Source organism: Amia ocellicauda, chromosome 6, assembly GCF_036373705.1.
Source record: "Amia ocellicauda isolate fAmiCal2 chromosome 6, fAmiCal2.hap1, whole genome shotgun sequence".
Taxonomy (NCBI): Eukaryota; Metazoa; Chordata; class Actinopteri; order Amiiformes; family Amiidae; genus Amia; species Amia ocellicauda.
This window is the reverse complement of record NC_089855.1, coordinates 33518607-33538325: the sequence shown is the minus strand read 5'-3', so window position 1 is coordinate 33538325 and position 19719 is coordinate 33518607. Positions and strand designations below refer to the sequence as shown.

The 19719-nt window shown below is 39.8% G+C and overlaps 1 protein-coding gene across 1 annotated transcript in view; it reads right to left on the bottom strand.

The window, feature by feature from the left end:
* Nucleotides 1–18841, bottom strand: part of vangl1 (VANGL planar cell polarity protein 1) — an 89210-nt gene extending 70369 nt beyond the window's left edge. The window contains exon 1 of the mRNA XM_066706980.1: nucleotides 18723–18841. The gene's annotated coding sequence lies outside the window, so the exon portion shown is untranslated. The remainder of the gene's footprint in view (nucleotides 1–18722) is intronic.
* Nucleotides 18842–19719: the final 878 nt, after the last annotated feature.

Here is a 19719-nt window from a genome sequence, read left to right as displayed (position 1 = left end):
ACCACTCATCTCCACTACAAATAGGAAAAAGAGGCTACAATTTGCACAAGCTCACCAAAATTGGACAGTTGAAGACTGGAAAAATGTTGCCTGGTCTGATGAGTCTCGATTTCTGTTGAGACATTCAGATGGTAGAGTCAGAATTTGGCGTAAACAGAATGAGAACATGGATCCATCATGCCTTGTTACCACTGTGCAGGCTGCTGGTGGTGGTGTAATGGTGTGGGGGATGTTTTCTTGACACACTTTAGGCCCCTTAGTGCCAATTGGGCATCGTTTAAATGCCACGGCCTACCTGAGCATTGTTTCTGACCATGTCCATCCCTTTATGACCACCATGTACCCATCCTCTGATGGCTACTTCCAGCAGGATAATGCACCATGTCACAAAGGTCGAATCATTTCAAATTGGTTTCTTGAACATGACAATGAGTTCACTGTACTAAACTGGCCCCCACAGTCACCAGATCTCAACCCAATAGAGCATCTTTGGGATGTGGTGGAACGGGAGCTTCGTGCCCTGGATGTGCATCCCACAAATCTCCATCAACTGCAAGATGCTATCCTATCAATATGGGCCAACATTTCTAAAGAATGCTTTCAGCACCTTGTTGAATCAATGCCACGTAGAATTAAGGCAGTTCTGAAGGCGAAAGGGGGTCAAACACAGTATTAGTATGGTGTTCCTAATAATCCTTTAGGTGAGTGTATATATATATATATATATATATATATATATATATATATATTGAATACCTTTCCACCCTAAAGGACCAGAGTTCCCTTAAATTAATCAGTGACTTGCTTAACTGAGTAATGACACACATGCATTTCCCAGTCTTCTAAAACTTGTGATTTCGGGATGAACTGCATTGGGGTTCTTTGAACCAGTTCAGGGAATACAGTTCCTTATCTAGGATCACAGGATCTATCCTTGCATGCAAAATTATTTGGAATCCCAGGCCTGTTCCAGAACTCTTGCAGGAAGGATCTCCATAGAAATCTCCTTAACACATCCACAAGAGACAAAATTTCATATTACATCATTGTCTCCCCAGTTTTGCTACTTGGCTTTAAGCGTCTCTGTCCTAGAGCCATGGAGGGTAATGGTTGTCCAGGCACATGCAAACCATGTCCATCTCCACCCAAACAAAGACATGTGAGTGGCACACCAACTCATCCAGAGCAATTGTGTCATGCTTTTGTCTTGACAGCACTACCAGCATAAGCCAAGACACAATCAGCCCTGAGAGGAGGAGCGGTGACACAACACTAAACTACATCTGACAGGAATTACCATGACTGCTTCCTCAATCACCGTAGGCTTAAACACACCAGGAAGTGACATCTTCACATGTATTAGAACGTTGCATCCCGGCATTTACTGTACTTTACAAGCTATCATTCACAGAACAGTGTTACTGCACCTTGAAAACCAAGGATCTGGAGTGTCTATCTCTGCTTTACAAAAGGTGACTGTGACGAGCAGATTTTGGCAGGCAGACGGGCTCAATGGTCGGGTACAGAAGCACAGCAGAAGAGACACAGGCTGAGAGTAAATCTGCAATGCAGTGTGCTTCCACATACAACAAAATGCCCTTTTGTTCCATGGCTTGAGTTCTAAGGCTGTGCTTTACAGAACGTGGCATGAAAACTACTCTGAAGAAATTGCCCGCACCCTACCCCACACACACACCCACACCCACACACACCCAACCCCCACTCCAAAACCACTTAGCCATATTGTATTGTTTTGCATTAAAATAAGATGCAGTGCCTAACTGAGAAGTGCTCCACTGATTTGTAAACCAGATTAGCATGTAGTAATAAGATATGGCTTAAAGGAGTGAAGGGATAAGACTGATGGGTGCAGTGCAGTGCTTAGCCTTGACTGCACGGATACCTTTGCAGCAGACTCAACACAAAGACAGCATTAAGGATTATTTAATCAGGGAAATGAATTAATTAATGAATAAATATTAAATAAATAACATTCCCAAAAACGTTACATCAAAATTAAGGGCATCTTTCTCAAGGCTGTGTTCCAGCAGCCTACAATTTCATCCAATTGATCTTTCCTGAAACAATAGGGCAATGACAGCTGAGAAAGGGGGATTGGAGTTTGGTAAATAAATCACTGCTGCATTATTGAAGGCTACAACAAAGAGCGAAGATCAAAAATGTATTTTTATAGAAGGAAAAAGTAAAAGGAAGCCAATTTAGGAAGCACATGCATCAAAAAAGAAGGGTCTCATGGGGATAAGGTTAGGAGTTTGCTTTTTAAGGTGTGCTATTTTGACTGCTTTTCACTGTACAGATGTGCTTCAGACCCGCCTACTTTTACAACACTAAGGGATTATGCAAATATCATAATACTGTTAAATAATCTCTCCAGCCAGTGGGATTAAAAGACAGCCTACAAAATATTTAAAACTGAAGGTTGAGTCTTTCTTTTTTTCTTCATGTGCACTATTACATATTGTTTAAGATGCAGAAAATAATTTAAAATAGATAGCCGCTCCTAGTTTAAAGTATAGTCCAGCAATTCAATAAATAAATAAATTAATTAATTAATCCATTTAAACCAATCTTTGACATTGAGAGACTCCAGTTTTACCATTTATTATGGTCCAAGACTATAGCAGGCCTTATCAGACCCATCATCTGCTCTAAGCAGAGGAATGCCTGCTGGGAATTTGACATGCCTTTTTGTCACAAGAGAACTCAATATGAGACACCGAGGCAGCTCCACAATACACACAGCAACCTGACTACAGTATAAAGTACGAAGCTGCAGAATGACATTGACATCCATTTAACATTCCTTCAGTCAAGCACTTAAATGAACACAGCACAACAGTGCTTTTTCACAGCACCGCTGTATAAACAATAACAACCATCACAGCACCGAATACAGAAAGCAAAAATCTGAAATCCTGCATTCTGACTGATTAAAACTGAACCTATTTTCTTACAGTAACCTAATGGCAACATCTCTGTATGTTACCAAATATGTAATCTTTCTTACCACTTAGTTTCACATTGACAAGGTCCAATGGAGAAAAACTGATATAGCCAGAAATGTCTTTTTCATTGCCTATCATTTGGTTTAGTAAATCATAAACAATTTACATAATATCATAATTGTGTAAATAAGTGCCACACTTAATTCAACTCAACTCCTATTTGGTAGAAGTTTTATTTGTATATATTCAGTGTACTAAATCTACAGACACAGCAACAGGTTGTTGAAGCCATACAAACTGGAAGTTCAATTTTTTTTACTTCAAGGATATTCGTTTCCCCTTGTTTTTGTTTATCCAGTGTTACACAAAACTCTGGGCAGTGTTACAGAATTAAAACTCATGCGAGACTTTGCGACATTGTGCCGGGTGAATGCCATAGAGTCATGCACAGCAGCAAGTACAAATGCCATAGCCAATTTCTAATGGGATTAAAAAGAACCATGAAAGTTTGGGAGATTTCACAGCTGGGACACTGCAGCCTATAGCCCATGGCACTCTCTCAGAACCCCCCGCTGTGTTCCATTACAGTACCACATGCCAATGCTTACTCATTGATAAAACCGGGGGAAGCTGCCAATGAAAGTTATCACAGTTAAAGATCTCTCTGCACATTCCTTCCATCTTTTGGCTGTAAACGGTGCAGACAGGAAACGAGACTAGACTACGATCCTTTGAAAGCAACGCAAACCTAAAGACACAAAGGCCGCTGACTGGTGTGGTAAAGGCTAATGGGGAAATCTGATGGCTTAAGCCTGCCCCCGACCCAAAAGGAATAGGAGGAACACACAATGCTGAAGTTTGCAAAACACTGTCTTTGCTGGTGGACAAAAATGACACCAAAATGACACCAGCTATGTAAATAATGTTCCCATGGGCAGAGACAGCAGTTCTGTAGTGTTGTGTCAAGTAATTGAATGAGAATTAGCTCCACTTCTGGTAACATTACAAAGGGGAGATGCCACAATACTGCGGCCACTCCAATTGTTTCTAAATTTAAAACTAATTGTAGGACTTGTTTTCAGCTGGACATCACTATCGTAGCAGGCAGGTATGCAAAGTTTCTCCTCTTCTACAGGTCAAGGCATAATGGCCTATACATGTGATGCAATGGCAAAATCACAAGTGTGCAGCCCATGAGCATTCCACGATATCTCACCTGATCTTAAATAATGAGCCACATTCACAAAGCCCATCAAGGCAAAGGCTGACAATAGGTAAGTACTTTTAACTTTAAAAAGATAAGGGGCAAAAGAAAAAGAACGCCTTCACACAGGTAAGTGAAACATAATACATCAAATAGAAAATCATTACATGTAGCTCAGGAGAAGTGCACTTGACTTGAAGGAGAGTTTAAGGCCACGTAAACACAAGCAATTTGGAATGGATTGTCAATTTCCGTGGCCAACAAACTAGCTTCATGTGGCTAAATGTACCCCACTCACTGGGAAAATTACCGTTATTCAAGCAATTTTAAGATGGCTTTCAATTGAGCAAGTGCTCTGGCAATTGGAATAATTTGTTCAAAGGGTGGTGGGTTAGGGATAGAAAGGCTATGAACAGGAACAGGCATGCAGTAGCCTCCTTCACAGAGGTGGTGAAGTTTGTGTTTCCCTGTAAACTGATGATTTCCCAGAAGCACTTGTTACTGTAGTCTGTAATTTCTGTAATACTGCATGCAAGGGGGAATAAATCAGGAATATAAATATTGCACAGCAGATTGGTCAATTCTACACTTTATAAGCTAGTTTCAATTTGTGTTGGATAATACGTTTGGTTAGACATTTTAACACAATTTGTAGAGACGGACACAGAGATAACATAATGTTATAAAATCTGGAACTGCATATGCTTTCTCCCCCCCATTCATTAGTACAATCTATAGAAGCCTGCATATTGCAGATCTTAAAATGGACTACACCTCTGTGTTAAGGGACTCTCTAAACAAGCCCTGAAATCAACTACAGACTTGCCTCCTACATCCTCTATGTAGTCTGCAGTTCTAATTTCTTAAGGAATTGGGTGATAAAATGCATTCATTGCTGGCTGCTTGCACATTGGCCCAGAACTTTGTTATCTTAGTCTGTGAAAACAGAGCAGCTGTCAAATTCTAGCAACTAGTTTGTAAGTCTGTCGACAACTCGAGTTGTAAGTTAGAGACACTTTGTCAATTTTTACTGTCAACCTGAATTGGCAAAACTCTCTGCAACAATGCTGGAATGTCTAGTAAAATCATTCAATGCAGCCGTGACATACAATAAGAAACTGAAAGGGTTCAAATAAACCAAGCAATATAAACTGTGCTAAAGATCACAGTCACATTCTAGGATTCCTTCAGTACTTTCTGGAATAACCTCCAAAATAAAAGGTACATTATTTACATTTCAAATTGCCCTCCAGATTGCCAACATGCGGAAAATGATAGAAAAAGCATTTAATTGTTCAGCTATCTTGACAGTTGTTTATTATCCCTTTTTTCAAAATGGATAAGACAAAAACATTTGAATTTTGGAACCCTAAACAGAAGTGCAAATACAGAAATAAACAAGGAGACACACATCCACGGCATGAAATGTTAACGGTGGTTCGTGGTTCTTATTTTGCCTATTGGTTACCTGTAACCTTTCAATGGAATATAAGGAAAGGTCCCACAGAATGATGCATAAACAGTAGCCAAAGCAAGAAGGTACAAACACACAGACCCAACCAGGGAGTTGGGAGCAAAATCATTTCTGACGTGGTATAAAGGAGGTGTCACTTTCAATGATGTGCAAAACTGAATATAAAAGTCCTACAGGATTTCCTTCAACATTTTAGACTCCTTCGACACATCTAGTGGGATTGAGATTAAAATGCTGAGGATATAAATAGAGTACAGCAATATATAATCCCAACAGGATTCTATTCAATGTCTGAAAAATACCAAAACAATTCCCATAGAATGTATTTCCATTTGCATAGAATGGCCTTCATAAAGACAGTTTTGGTTCAAAAGCAGGCGTACAGAGATTACATCTGACCACTAAGGCAGAGAAGTCTTTTCCATGCACAGTAAGAAGAAAAAAATACTTATTGCACAGAAAGAAAGGCAAATTTCACCTGCACAGTGACATGAGCAGAAAGATGTATTCCATACTGCCTACTGCCTGCTGCCTTAAGCCTAAACTAAAAAGTATCTTATTAAATTTTAACCATAGCTGGTATAATAGCAGTTTTGAGCGAGAGTTTGTTTTCCCCCCAAGCATGAGTTGCCATGGTAACATAGTAACGCTGGAAACAGGACATATATAGTAAAGTCAATAAATTAAAGGAAGGGGGGGGAAGAAGAAAATTCACATTCCTCACACTCACAGACATTTGGATATCTAAAATGTAAGCAGCTTTCATGAAATTGTGTTGTTTTTGTGGTTTAGTTCCTCAGGAATCAACATACAGTTACGAAATAATTACCAACCCAAACACAGTCACATGTTGCAAACACATGCCTGTTTTTTTCCAGTCTATTCAATTTATTTTGTATAGTGTCTGTTGCAAATAATTTCTCCAGAGCCCTTCTTACAGTGAAAAGCCAAAAGAAAACCATGAGGCACAGAGGAGAGAAAAACAAAAAACTTGTATTAGGAGTTAAATTAAAAACAGTCTGTGGTGCACAAGGCAAGATCAAAGAATGACCAAATTACTTATGATGAGGTATTTACAACCCCCAAGGAATCCCCATTCCTGTCTGTAAAATATGCAAAAGAAAATCATTATGGAACTGCAGTGATAAGTTTAGGGGGAGATGAATAAAAAAAAAAAGTCTGAAGAACATTTGACTTTAATTTGCTGTACAAGCAAGGGAAAACAGCTAAACATACAGGTACATTGAAATGTACATGTACAGATTGCCTTTACACACAGGCAAACAACTTGGAGAGAAGTCTTTAGTTCGGATACAAAAACACTAGACACAAACTCCATTGTAATCTGGGAGGGAAATACATCTCGACTGATAGCTAAAAGACCTGCTGCCCACTATTTTGAAGGTCACTGTAAGTATTGTCATCAAGTTTAGAGTCCTTTGAATGCAAGGGACGGCAGGGTGATTTAAACAAGCCAAGCTGTGGCACTTTAGCAAAAGATGCTAAACATGAACCCAGAAATAAGAAAGAGCCCAGTACAGATGTGTAAGGACTAGAGGAATATGGTTTGTGTAGTACAGTCCTGGATTACACATACAAAAAGCAAATTTGGAATCAACCATGCCCAAGTCTAAGGCAAACAGTGGAGCACAGCATTCAAGCAGTGAGAACAACATATATGCACAGTGATTAAAAGTGAAAAGTGTACATACTTCAGTGGGCCATAATTCCCTGGCAACAGACTTTACTTTCCTTGTTTTTAGTTCCTGGTTCCGACAGGGAAGATATGTGAGGGTCTATCTTAAGCTCTAACAGAAAGAGACTGACCTAGATTAGCTCAGCGATTAACTACCATAGGTTGGGTTTGCTTTCTAATAATATCCAAATCCTGACAGTGAATTATTCTTCTGTTGCTTAATTAGCAAATATTCCATTTAAGCATACTTCTCACAATTAGACCCAGAACACCAAAAACAGAAAGGTAAGACACTCATTACTAATTACCAAACTGATCTCACAACAGTATGTGCTACAGAAGCCAGCACAAAATGTCCCCAGGGCGCAGTTTCGTTGTGGTCTTTTAACAAGGCTTCAAAGCAGTTTAACTTAAGATGTCTTTTCATCTAAGCACTAGATGTCACGACACATACCATGTACCTATCTGACTTGACAGTGAAGTATTGATCGCAAAACACCAAAAAATAATGCCAAGAATTTAAGAGCACAACAAAGGTTACCAACCAAAGAGGAGGCTGTTTGGCCTATCTTACTTCTCTGCAGATTATTGATCCAAGCACCTAATCAAGCCTTGAAGGGTCCAAGTGAAGCATCAGCCTCAGCTTAGCCCTTCTGTTCTGTATTCTGCACTTGTTCACAGTCAGTCTCGTTAGACTTAATTTCCATCAGTGTTGAGAGCTTCCAGTTCACCTGTTATGCTTGAGGTACAGTAGTGGAATCCATTGAATATGTCAGTCAAGTCAAATAAATCTTCACTGTATGTTTTGTTCACCAGGTAGAGTAGCAAAGCTCTTTCCCCCCCCACACACTTTTCACTTCCATACCCATGATATTCCACACAGGTCCAGAATTTCTTTTTAGGATGCTTCTTCTCCTAGGGTGTTTCCAGAACAGTATTTTCTGTTCATTAATGCAAAACCGGGTTGCATTACGGACTGATAGAAAAAAAGTATATATATTTTTTATTAACTTTTGGGTTAATAACTTTCTACACATTCCCTAAACCAATACAGTGAGGGAAAAAAGTATTTGATCCCCTGCTGATTTTGTACGTTTGCCCACTGACAAAGAAATGATCAGTCTATAATTTTAATGGTAGGTGTATTTTAACAGTGAGAGACAGAATAACAACAAAAAAATCCAGAAAAACGCATTTCAAAAAAGTTATAAATTGATTTGCATGTTAATGAGGGAAATAAGTATTTGATCCCCTATCAATCAGCAAGATTTCTGGCTCCCAGGTGTCTTTTATACAGGTAACGAGCTGAAATTAGGAGCACTCTCTTAAAGGGAGTGCTCCTAATCTCAGCTCGTTACCTGTATAAAAGACGCCTGTCCACAGAAGCAATCAATCAATCAGATTCCAAACTCTCCACCATGGCCAAGACCAAAGAGCTGTCCAAGGATGTCAGGGACAAGATTGTAGACCTACACAAGGCTGGAATGGGCTACAAGACCATCGCCAATCAGCTTGGTGAGAAGGTGACAACAGTTGGTGCGATTATTCGCAAATGGAAGAAACACAAAATTACTGTCAATCTCCCTCGGTCTGGGGCTCCATGCAAGATCTCACCTTGTGGAGTTTCAATGATCATGAGAACGGTGAGGAATCAGCCCAGAACTACACGGGAGGATCTTGTTATTGATCTCAAGGCAGCTGGGACCATAGTCACCAAGAAAACAATTGGTAACACATTACGCCGTGAAGGACTGAAATCCTGCAGTGCCCGCAAGGTCCCCCTGCTCAAGAAAGCACATGTACAGGCCCGTCTGAAGTTTGCCAATGAACATCTGAATGATTCAGAGGAGAACTGGGTGAAAGTGTTGTGGTCGGATGAGACCAAAATCGAGCTCTTTGGCATCAACTCAACTCGCTGTGTTTGGAGGAGGAGGAATGACCCCAAGAACACCATCCCCACCGTCAAACATGGAGGTGGAGGTCAAATCTTGGGTGAGAACCTCCTTCCCTCAGCCAGGGCATTGAAAATGGGTCGTGGATGGGTATTCCATCATGACAATGACCCAAAATACACAGCCAAGGCAACAAAGGAGTGGCTCAAGAAGAAGCACATTAAGGTCCTGGAGTGGCCTAGCCAGTCTCCAGACCTTAATCCCATAGAAAATCTGTGGAGGGAGCTGAAGGTTCGAGTTGCCAAACGTCAGCCTCGAAACCTTAATGACTTGGAGAGGATCTGCAAAGAGGAGTGGGACAAAATCCCTCCTGAGATGTGTGCAAACCTGGTGGCCAACTACAAGAAACGTCTGACCTCTGTGATTGCCAACAAGGGTTTTGCCACCAAGTACTAAGTCGAAGGGGTCAAATACTTATTTCCCTCATTAACATGCAAATCAATGTATAACTTTTTTGAAATGCGTTTTTCTGGATTTTTTTGTTGTTATTCTGTCTTTCACTGTTAAAATACACCTACCATTAAAATTATAGACTGATCATTTCTTTGTCAGTGGGCAAACGTACAAAATCAGCAGGGGATCAAATACTTTTTTCCCTCACTGTATAATAGTTCAGCTGTAATCACCAATTTCTAAAAAGGGGGCACACATCACTCAAGCAAGTCACTAACAGGTAAGGGACTGAAGAACATTCAGATGTTTGCTTCCAATTATCTCTACATTTCTAAAGTTATCAAAACATCCACTTGATAATTGATCTGTATAAAATGTCTCCAGGTCAACTGTCTCCACAGATACCTCAGAGCTAGATTAAGCTTAAACTTTAGGTCTTTAGGATGGCTCAAACAGGACATAAAACCTCTTCAGTCATTGCAGAACCCCTATCTGAAATAATAGAAAACCCTGACAATTACCAATAAATAATTTAAATCCTTGAGTACTTACATGTGTAGATAATTGTCAAGTGAGTTTTTAAACAGTAAATTAGCAGCCTCAGGGAAAAAAATATATCCACAGCAAGTTTCAGAACAATTGCAAACAATCAGCAGGTCTTTTTTTTATATATTTTAGCTGGAAAGGTGGCCATCAACATTGACAACTACTAATGCTAAATAACTGCTCCTGTTTCTGTGTTTTGGGGAATGGAAAACTCCTTTCTTATAGAGTAGCTCACAAGACATCAGCCAATATGTCCTTTAATTTAGAGTAAGTGCATTCAGGTCTTGACATTAATCAGATTATGCCCCATCCCCACACCCTCCACCCCCCCCCCCCCCACACACACACACACACCCCTTTAACTGCAAAAGCAACATTAAAAAGATAAATATCCTTGCTATCTGTCAGACCTAATCCAGCTTAGGTCTAAGTTGTCAGTCTAAACATGGTAACTGTGGCCCAGAGATAAAACCCAGAGTAGCAGAGAAAGAGACTTTTCTTAAGCTGCAAGCTTCTCTGGGCAATACTGTTGACTGAAAGCTTCTCCCACAAACAAAACATAACATTGAAAACTGAGGATGAGAATCACGACTACTCGAAGTCTATAAAATGCAAATGAGATCAAATGACAAGCTAAGCAGATGAAAAATGCAGAGTGCAGACAGCAAAAGTACCTGTGCGTGATGAAAAACCTGACGTGCTCAAGCACCGCAACTCTAAATTTAAGCCCAGGTTAGCCCGGGATAGACAATGCTACTTATAAGCCAGACAATAACCTTCCAAAGTGTGCCCAAGTAGTGAGGTCAAACCAGGCAGCAGAGAGAGCACTATAAAGACACAAAGGTTGTCATACAATCTCAGGATTTATTATGAATTTGAATTGCTTTTAATTAACTCTGCTCTGTGTCCTTTGTTGGTCTTGCTGTTGTGTATGAGATGCATGTGATTAAGTGTCACTTTAGAGATACATTTGTACGACTGATTAATCAAATCTGTGACATCAATCGTCACAACTGGGAGTTGACGGCCACCAACACCCCTGCACTTAGTTCTTCACATCATTGCATCTCTCACAAACAAATGCAAAAATATGCACTAAGATGGCACCAAAAAGGTCAGAATGGTCACCCTGAAGCACAGTCTACCAAACAGCCACAACCAGAATCATAACTTAGAGACTCAGAGCAGGAAAGAGGGCTAAGAATAAGACCATGTCTGACTTTTCTACAATTCCAAATGTATACCCAGTGTATACCTTCAGATGCTAGTGTATTATTAAAAAATGAGCTGACAGGACAAATGTGAACCCAAAAAAAAACAATAATAAGAGCCAAGCACAGAACATGATGTTGTTAAATGGGTCAAGAATGACATAAAGTACTTCTTATAGCTCACTCTTCTCACAACCCTTTTCAACCAGTTTCAGCTCAGGAACGAGATACATTCCATAACTCATGTCTTGGTTATCTTTAGTGGAGAACTTTTGAGTGATTTGGCTTAATCATTTTTATGGCCTACTGAAAACAAAGAAAGCGAGGATGAGAATGTTAAACAACCAAACTTGCAGTGCATCACAGAAAGACTCAAATGAGAATGTTCAAACGTATTGGAAAAGAAGAACTAAAAGGCAATTTGATATGAAGAAATTTTAATGCAACATTTGTGCTGAACAATGAAATGGAACTGCAAAAGAAAACGGGCAGTTGTAACCACAGTAACTAAAAATGATTCTGATTGCTGCTGAAAAGCTCACTGCATGTCAGTCAGTCTATCTGTATTAGTGTTTAAACAGTACAGCATGCCCAATGCTGGCTGAGGCTTTCTTTTGCCAATACAACCAGCAAGAGCACGCAAGGACAGCTCTCTCTGACCGTTTTGGATTTGCTGGTAACTAAATCATTCTCATTGTCAATGGAACTGAATCCTTTTGGCAGCAACATCCAAAAACCTACCAACTGTGAAATCCAAACAAAAAAAAGGGGTGGGGAAATGGGAAACTGAAATCCTTAAATTGGAAACAGTTATGGACATCACAAATACAGCTATAGAGAACTCAAATTAGTTCATTAGGGACGCTAATATAAAGCGCTTACGTGGGTATATTTAAACTGTGCAGTTATACATTGGGCTAGTCTGACCCCCGTGACACCTATTCTCTTGTTACAACAACAGTCTGCTTTCTAAGAAAATAAATGTATACTGTGTTGTGCCTTGCAAAAATAAATAGTGTGTGGAAAGTCTTAATACTATGGTCAGTTCAATGCTGAAACTGATGAACATCTTTCACTCAGGAAAGCTACAGAAGGAAAAGCCAGTTTGGGGAAGAAAAGGGTGAAATCCCAGGGCATTAAATTATTCCAAAGGGTCAGCTTAAGTTAGAGTTTCATCTAGGGTTAGAGGGCTGAGGGTAAGGTTTGGGTAAGTCAGGCCTCCTACACCACTGCACCAAAATCCAAGCCACCCAGAGCAGTGGATATTCAATGCGGCTGGCGCAGGCAAAGCCTAATTCCAGACGCAATCAGCCTTTCTAATTTGAGCGCTTGTTTCCCCACCGGAGCAGCAGAGATGAGACAGTCGGCCCCCTAGATCGTCTCTGGAAACTGAAGCAATGCAGGAGGAATGACAGGACGATCAATCCCAGAGCTCTCAGCATTCAGAGCGGCCGCTCATTTTAATGACTCTAGTCAGGGGTCTGCAGCTGCACTCGCTCGCTGACCGGGAGAGCCAATGGACTGCGTAAAAGGTCTCTCTTTCTTTTGTTTTTTTCCTTCTGCTGAGCAAATTCTGGGGCAATTCTGTTAAGGGCTATGTAAAAAGGCAATAGTCTTTTTAGCCTTCATTTAAACAGGTGACAATTCAAGACGCAACATCCTTTTTCAAGAACCCTCACCATACATCCAGGGTTCCAGCTTTAATTCTTGGTGGAGACGTTCCCAAGATTAGAGGAGGGGTGATCTGTCATATTTTTTTACGGATCAGGAAGGAATGCATGATACGCTCCAAAATACTGCAGTTTACACAGTATTCACGTTTTTTTCACAAGCTTCATGTTTTTGTTCCTCTTGGGACCACATGGTACAGGAAAAGTGAGTAACGGCATCACAATTATTTCATAAACAGCTGTTTAGAAATTGCACTGGTGATGTTGGTCAGCACATGGCAATACAGTCACCCCTTGTATGTCCTTTGTCAGTAATGTAGCCTCCAGGGACCCCCCCTAATGATGACAGGAGAGGTCACCAAAGTTCAGCCACTACACATACAGCCAACCTCTGGCCTGTCAGGTAGCAATTAATGCTAATTGTGTCTGCCTATCATTATAAAGATGTAACCACCCCTATCAATTAGCAAGGGAGCTGAGCTTAATCTACAAATTACCCTAGCCTTCAGTCACACTGCTGGGACAGAGCTGCAAAGAGTAGCATAAGCACGTGACAGCAGCAATGGTGGTTTAGGACACACCACTCCCCTAATCCTCTGCATATTTACTCTATGATCGCAGAGCAGGAAAGTCATAAGTGCAGCAATTCAATTAGCAAATGGTGAACCGACAATCGAAGTTCATCAACATCGGCAGAAATCATTTTGAATGTTTTCTTAGCCTGAGAGGCACCAGTAAAATCTAATTAAGATTTCATTTTAAAGAAAAAGGTTAAATGGATTTACGCAGTTATGAAGTTCGCAAACCGGCCCAGTGATTAGAAAACATCAAATAATATTTCATTTTTAAAGTGCATCTTTTAGAAACTAATGTTTTTGAGCACTATAAAATCCTTTGATTTAAGTTTCTCAGGAAATTCACCATATACACCCAAGATCCAATACCTAGCAGCAGCCCACATATTTAGACTATTCCACTGTTTTTGCATAACCTTTTCCTTTAGCAGGCAATGGTACTCAAAATGTAAACATATTGTTCTTCTGAGATTTGAAATTAATTCACAAAGGGCTAAACTAGCATTCTATGCTGTTAAAAAACCACTCTACATATCCGAGTAACTAATTTTCCTAATTACAATTGTTTTGATGTTTTAATTCACATCCCCCTAGGTCAAGAATCAATTATGAAGAATAATGAAGAACCAAACAGAAGATGATTTCTGTCATGACTGAGGAGGCAAAGGAAACTGAGGATTACATCATACATTCAGAATGTGCCCCATAAAAAACATTCTCTAACTACAACAAAGATGCAGGTTTAATGTTCCCATCAATGCAGTCTCTAGACAATGTAAAAAGGACATTTTTTTTTTAAGTGATGCACACCAAGTAGCCATTTAAAGGATGCTGAAAGCTAAAGTGTAATGAGAAGTCAATGCAAATCCAGCACAATTTAAAAACATCTTCAACAAAAGATTGCAAAACCTAGCGCCTATAAAGATATCAACTAGAAGCCTACAAAACACAAATTAAAACAACTCAAAGACTTAGTAGATACTTCTTCATATCTGATCTTGGTTCAGTCAGAAAGAAAAGGGGTTCAGGTTAACACAGTCAAAAATCTGCACAGCCACACATTGTGAGGACGGGTAATCCCCTAGCCATTGCCACACTTGGCACAAAGGCATCTTAAGTCCATCAGACACGGACAGCCTCTTCCTTAAAATGCAAGAATTCCTGTCAAGTCAGGAGAGGAGGACCGTTTCGTCTCTGGAGACTAATGAGGAGGCTGGAGATTAACATATCCAGCAGTAATTGAAAAATGTAGGCTATGCATTACAGGGCCCATGAAACAGAAAAATTCAACAGTCTGCAGATGGGGGATATACAAAACCCCTCTCATATGCTGGCTTCACCTGTATCATCTGAACAGGAGAGCTGTTAGAAAGAAAAGGTTTAACAAGGAAGGGTAGGGAGGAAGTGCCCTAGTGCTCTTCCTCTCTTTTCTTCATTTAAATATCAACTGGTATGGCTTGTTGTCTTGGAGATGCAGCCATAAAATGGTCATGAATGTTTTATGATAACCTGAAGTATCCTTGTCTTGTGACATGGTGTTTATATCCATAGTATAGTATAAATTATGAAAATATTATAAGGGGAAAAGATTACATAAGAATCACACCAGAATTTAAAAAACAAGGAAACAAGCAATGGTGTATATATATGCTATATTAGGCAGACTTTCAGGTCTTTTCGTAAATTCACAGTGGGCATGGCATACGAAAATGCAAGGCACTGGTTCACACTACCTGTCTATCAGAATGATTTAAGCATCTGACAGCACAACTGCTGCATTACATATCATTTTCACAGCAGTGTAAAATGTGTAAATACACATACTGTACAGCAATTAGAGAAGGAGAAGAAGGGGAAAAAGAAGTGTCAAATCCCCAAGAGGATATTACCTACAATAACACATTTTCTAATGTTATAAACTGAGCTGCATGAGATAGATAAAAGTCTAAGAAACGACATCACTGAATTATTTATTAGGACAGGATCCAGACAGTGTTTCCATACAAATTATCATTTCATTCTGTGACAGCATATACATGTTGTACAATACAGAGAATTTTACTCTCCTTCCTTTAAAAACAAAAATACAGCTGCTGGGGATCAGTGTGACACCTGCAAAACTCGTGTGAGCTTGAAGAAATACCTAAAACCTAAAACCTGGTTGAAAATCAGCAGGACTGTGAACAACGGGTAAGATTCTACTATGTGCATTTTGTTCAACAAATGCTTGATGATGTTGCTCAACAAATAGGAGCAACGTCTTCCTTGGAACCTTTAGAACTCTGCAGGACAACTGTGAGATAATGCATGTGAAGAAACCGTAAGAATCCTATCAGTTCAAAAGCGAGTGAACAATGATGATTTTTCCTTTTTACTCTTGGCTTTAAGATCCAAATCCTAGTCATTTGGCCAATGAGGGAGTCCCAGTTCTGCCTCAGCATGGAAGGTGAGGAAACCATAGTGCAATAAGTGGAGAGCGAAAGCAAGACTGGGATGGGGGAGACAGAGGGATGCAGTTATGGGAGATGCCAAGGTGTGCGAGATACAACCTCCTTTCAAGTTAGTCAAATAACAGTGGAACAGGTGAAAATAGAAGCTGTCCCATCCCTTGAATTGGAAGTTCAAGAGTTATAATAGGACTTCAAACATACAAGCAAGTTTAAATGAGGATAAAAAGTTAAATTGTAAAAAGGCCTGTCCATGACCTCATTTGCAGCCAATAAAGACCATGATGTGTCAAAAAGGCTTTTCCCAATTCAGTGTAACAGCTGTGCTTCAGTTTAGGCTAATCTGGTATTTTTAAGGCATGGATTTTGAAAAAAATAAATACTACAACCCATCTGTTGGGGGTGGGGGTCTAGAGAGGCAGAAGTGAGAAGCCTCCTCATCAAGCAAATAGGCCCTGTGGAATACAGGGGTTGTAGGGGTGGTAAGTTAGCAGGAGGGTCAAAGATTTTATTTAATCCTAGCCTACATAACAGTGGGCTTTAAAAGTATTGTTTTTCTGTTCTTTGTTTTCAGGGTATTTAAATTAAAAAAGAACATGTAACTATCAGTTTAGATGTCATTAAAACATTCTAACATATCACTGTACTTCTTAAAACACTGTACTGCTTAAAGTCATTGCAACAGACTGCATGCCCAACACAGGCTGTGCCTAAACTATTTTCATGCAGATTTGACAGGTTTTATCCAAAGGTGAGTGAGAAAAGTGTGCACCTGCATACCCGTCTCATTTATTTGAGTGGGGTATGTTAAATCCTGAGCATGTGAACATAAATTCCTGAATCTGCAATACAATGATTACCCTGTTTGGGGGGGGGTGGAAATGTACACTCTACTACAAACAATGTATGGTCTAAGTCTAAGCTCTTGTTTTAGACATATATATATATGATGTAATGCAATTTAAACTGTCTATTCATTAAATACTGTTACACATGTTTTGTGTAACAATACCTCAGTGTAATAGCATCCTATAAATGCCTGTTGCAATCGAACCATCTAATTTGAAATCAAGCAAGGGGTCTAACTTTCCAAGATTCAAACTGCCCATTGCCAGTGTCCCCTCATAACAACCTGCTAAAGTACGTATTGCTCTTGTTACTAAATATAATCAGTACAATTCCGATACAAAGAGAAAATGAATGGAATTCCTGCCGACGGATAAAAGCAGTGCAATATGCATATGCCATTCACTGTCCAGCTTGTTACATTTGCTCCATTTGTGCATGACAACCACCAGCCCCGTGAGCAGATGCATGCTGTTGCACATCAGCGAGGTAGTGAACTGCTTCCCTGTGTGTGTGTGTGTGTGTGTGTGTGTGTGTGTGTTTTCCACGCTTGCGTTGTACAACAGCTAAGGGAGTTGGGCTGATTTGCATTCATAAAGAGGACTTCCACTGTTAAATCCCTTGATGCTCAATGAAACACAGAGCTCCTAACGCTGCACCTCGAAAGTAACATGTTCAGATTTGGACACGGCACTTCTCACTGTAATGCACTGCTGCTTCAACTACTGGAACCGTAACGCAGCCAGGTAACTAAGGATACACTTCGGGCGTATACTTGTATTCATGATTAAAACACACATTCGGATGGTCTTGTTATTCATATGATTAAAACTAGTTGAAATGGGGAACACAATCGTGCCCTATTCAGTGGCGATTCATTAACGAATTAGCTTTTAACACCATTGTCCAATCACATTGTTTCTGTTTATTTATTTATTTATGCCCTACCTGTACTGCATCCCAAATGGCGGACTCAGATAGGAAACTCCCTGGCTGTACCGGGCCTCGGTGGGCAAGCCAAGCTGTAGTTACAGTTGACAACGGAAACACACGCACAATAATAATCCCCCCCAAAAAATAAAAATGCTGTTGAGAAGAGTCAGCCCGTGTTGGTATAGGAATGGAGCTGGTCTGAACAGCACGCTTTATAAAACGCCTTGCAGGGGGAGACCTTCAACCAGGCATGGGCATGCTCAACTACAACACAGGAGTAGTGCATGCAACATGCATCATCTACAGCCAATTTACAGGAGTGGCGTTTGTGTCACTTGCTTACAACATAATGGAAGGCAAAGGCAGCTAAAATACAGAACAATCCACTTTGATTATTAGCAACACGACCAGAAAACAACCCCGCATTTTTAACATTAAAATGACACTATGCGGCAGTTCACACTTAGCGCACCGCGCTCTGGACTCCAGTTTGCGCTACAACGTGAAATAGTGTGGCTATCTAAATCACAAAAAGCACCCAGAAACATTCAAGGACACACGGACTGTCAACAAATACTAAATGTAACCAACACCGAAATGAAAAAAGAAAGAAAATATCAACAGATCAGCCCATTTTAAAGTGGAAAAAAATCAAACCGGGACATACATAACTTTACTCTGCTATCTGGAATTGGACTACAGCGAGACAGGAGAGAAAAAAATCACCAGCCCCCTTCAAGACACGGAATATAATACAGGATTAAAAGAGCTCCTATGAATTAGGAACATGTTATGAAGAGGAAACTTACCCTTTACAATGGTAACATTCTCACAGATATATCCCTTGTTTCGAGAAAGAAAGGAAAAATGAAATGTAAGCAGCACTGCACATAGGGCACACAAACTAACCCGGATAGAAACCGCAGGAGTCGATTTACACGGGGAATAGCAGGGGGCAGCACTTAGTGACAAACCGAAAGGAAACGGGGTGTAGTGGCTAAAAGGCAGCGCTAGGGGAGAAATGGGACTGATTTAATTTTAATCAAATTGTTTATTTCATGCATCGTTCAACGCAAAAGGTTTTTAACAAAATAAATAAATCATGATTTATTATTATCAGATTCAGTATTTTAATGATTATTGATGAACACCTGTCTTAAATCTTGAGTGCCTCTTTAAGCAAGCTTTTTTCATATTGTTTGGTTCTTTTCAAATACTTTTATTTATATTATTATTATTATTATTAGTAGTAGTAGTAGTAGTAGTAGTAGTAGTAATAGCAGTAATAACAGTAATAGTAGTAGTAGAGAAAGAGATACTATAATAGTATAACAATAATATATGCAATATTTTCACAGTTCTTAATAGATCCATGCATACTGAATTCATTTTTGTCCTACCTCATGATATATTTTGTCTCTTTAGTCCAATGCAGGTAGGTCTAGGGAAACAGTCATCTTCCAAATGAATAGAAGTGGGCAACTTGACAGCAAAGGGTAGCTCGTCCATCAGGGCTTAATCTATAATTATATCCTGTAGATTCTGCTGGATATAATTATAGCTTAGGTTCGAGCAGATAACTAGATTGTAGAATCGTCCCGAAAATCACTTTGTGTGGGTTTGGTTCAATGGAGAATTAACAAAGATTGAAGCAGTTTCAAAGGCAGGAGAGAGGCACGTAATAGCAAGACCAATGCATATGTATGAAGCTAGCGGGCTGTCAAAAGTTTACCCCTCACTTTCTTAACTCAGCCCAATCAACTGGAATTCCCTCGAGGTGATATCAGTGTTCAATAATCTCAGAAA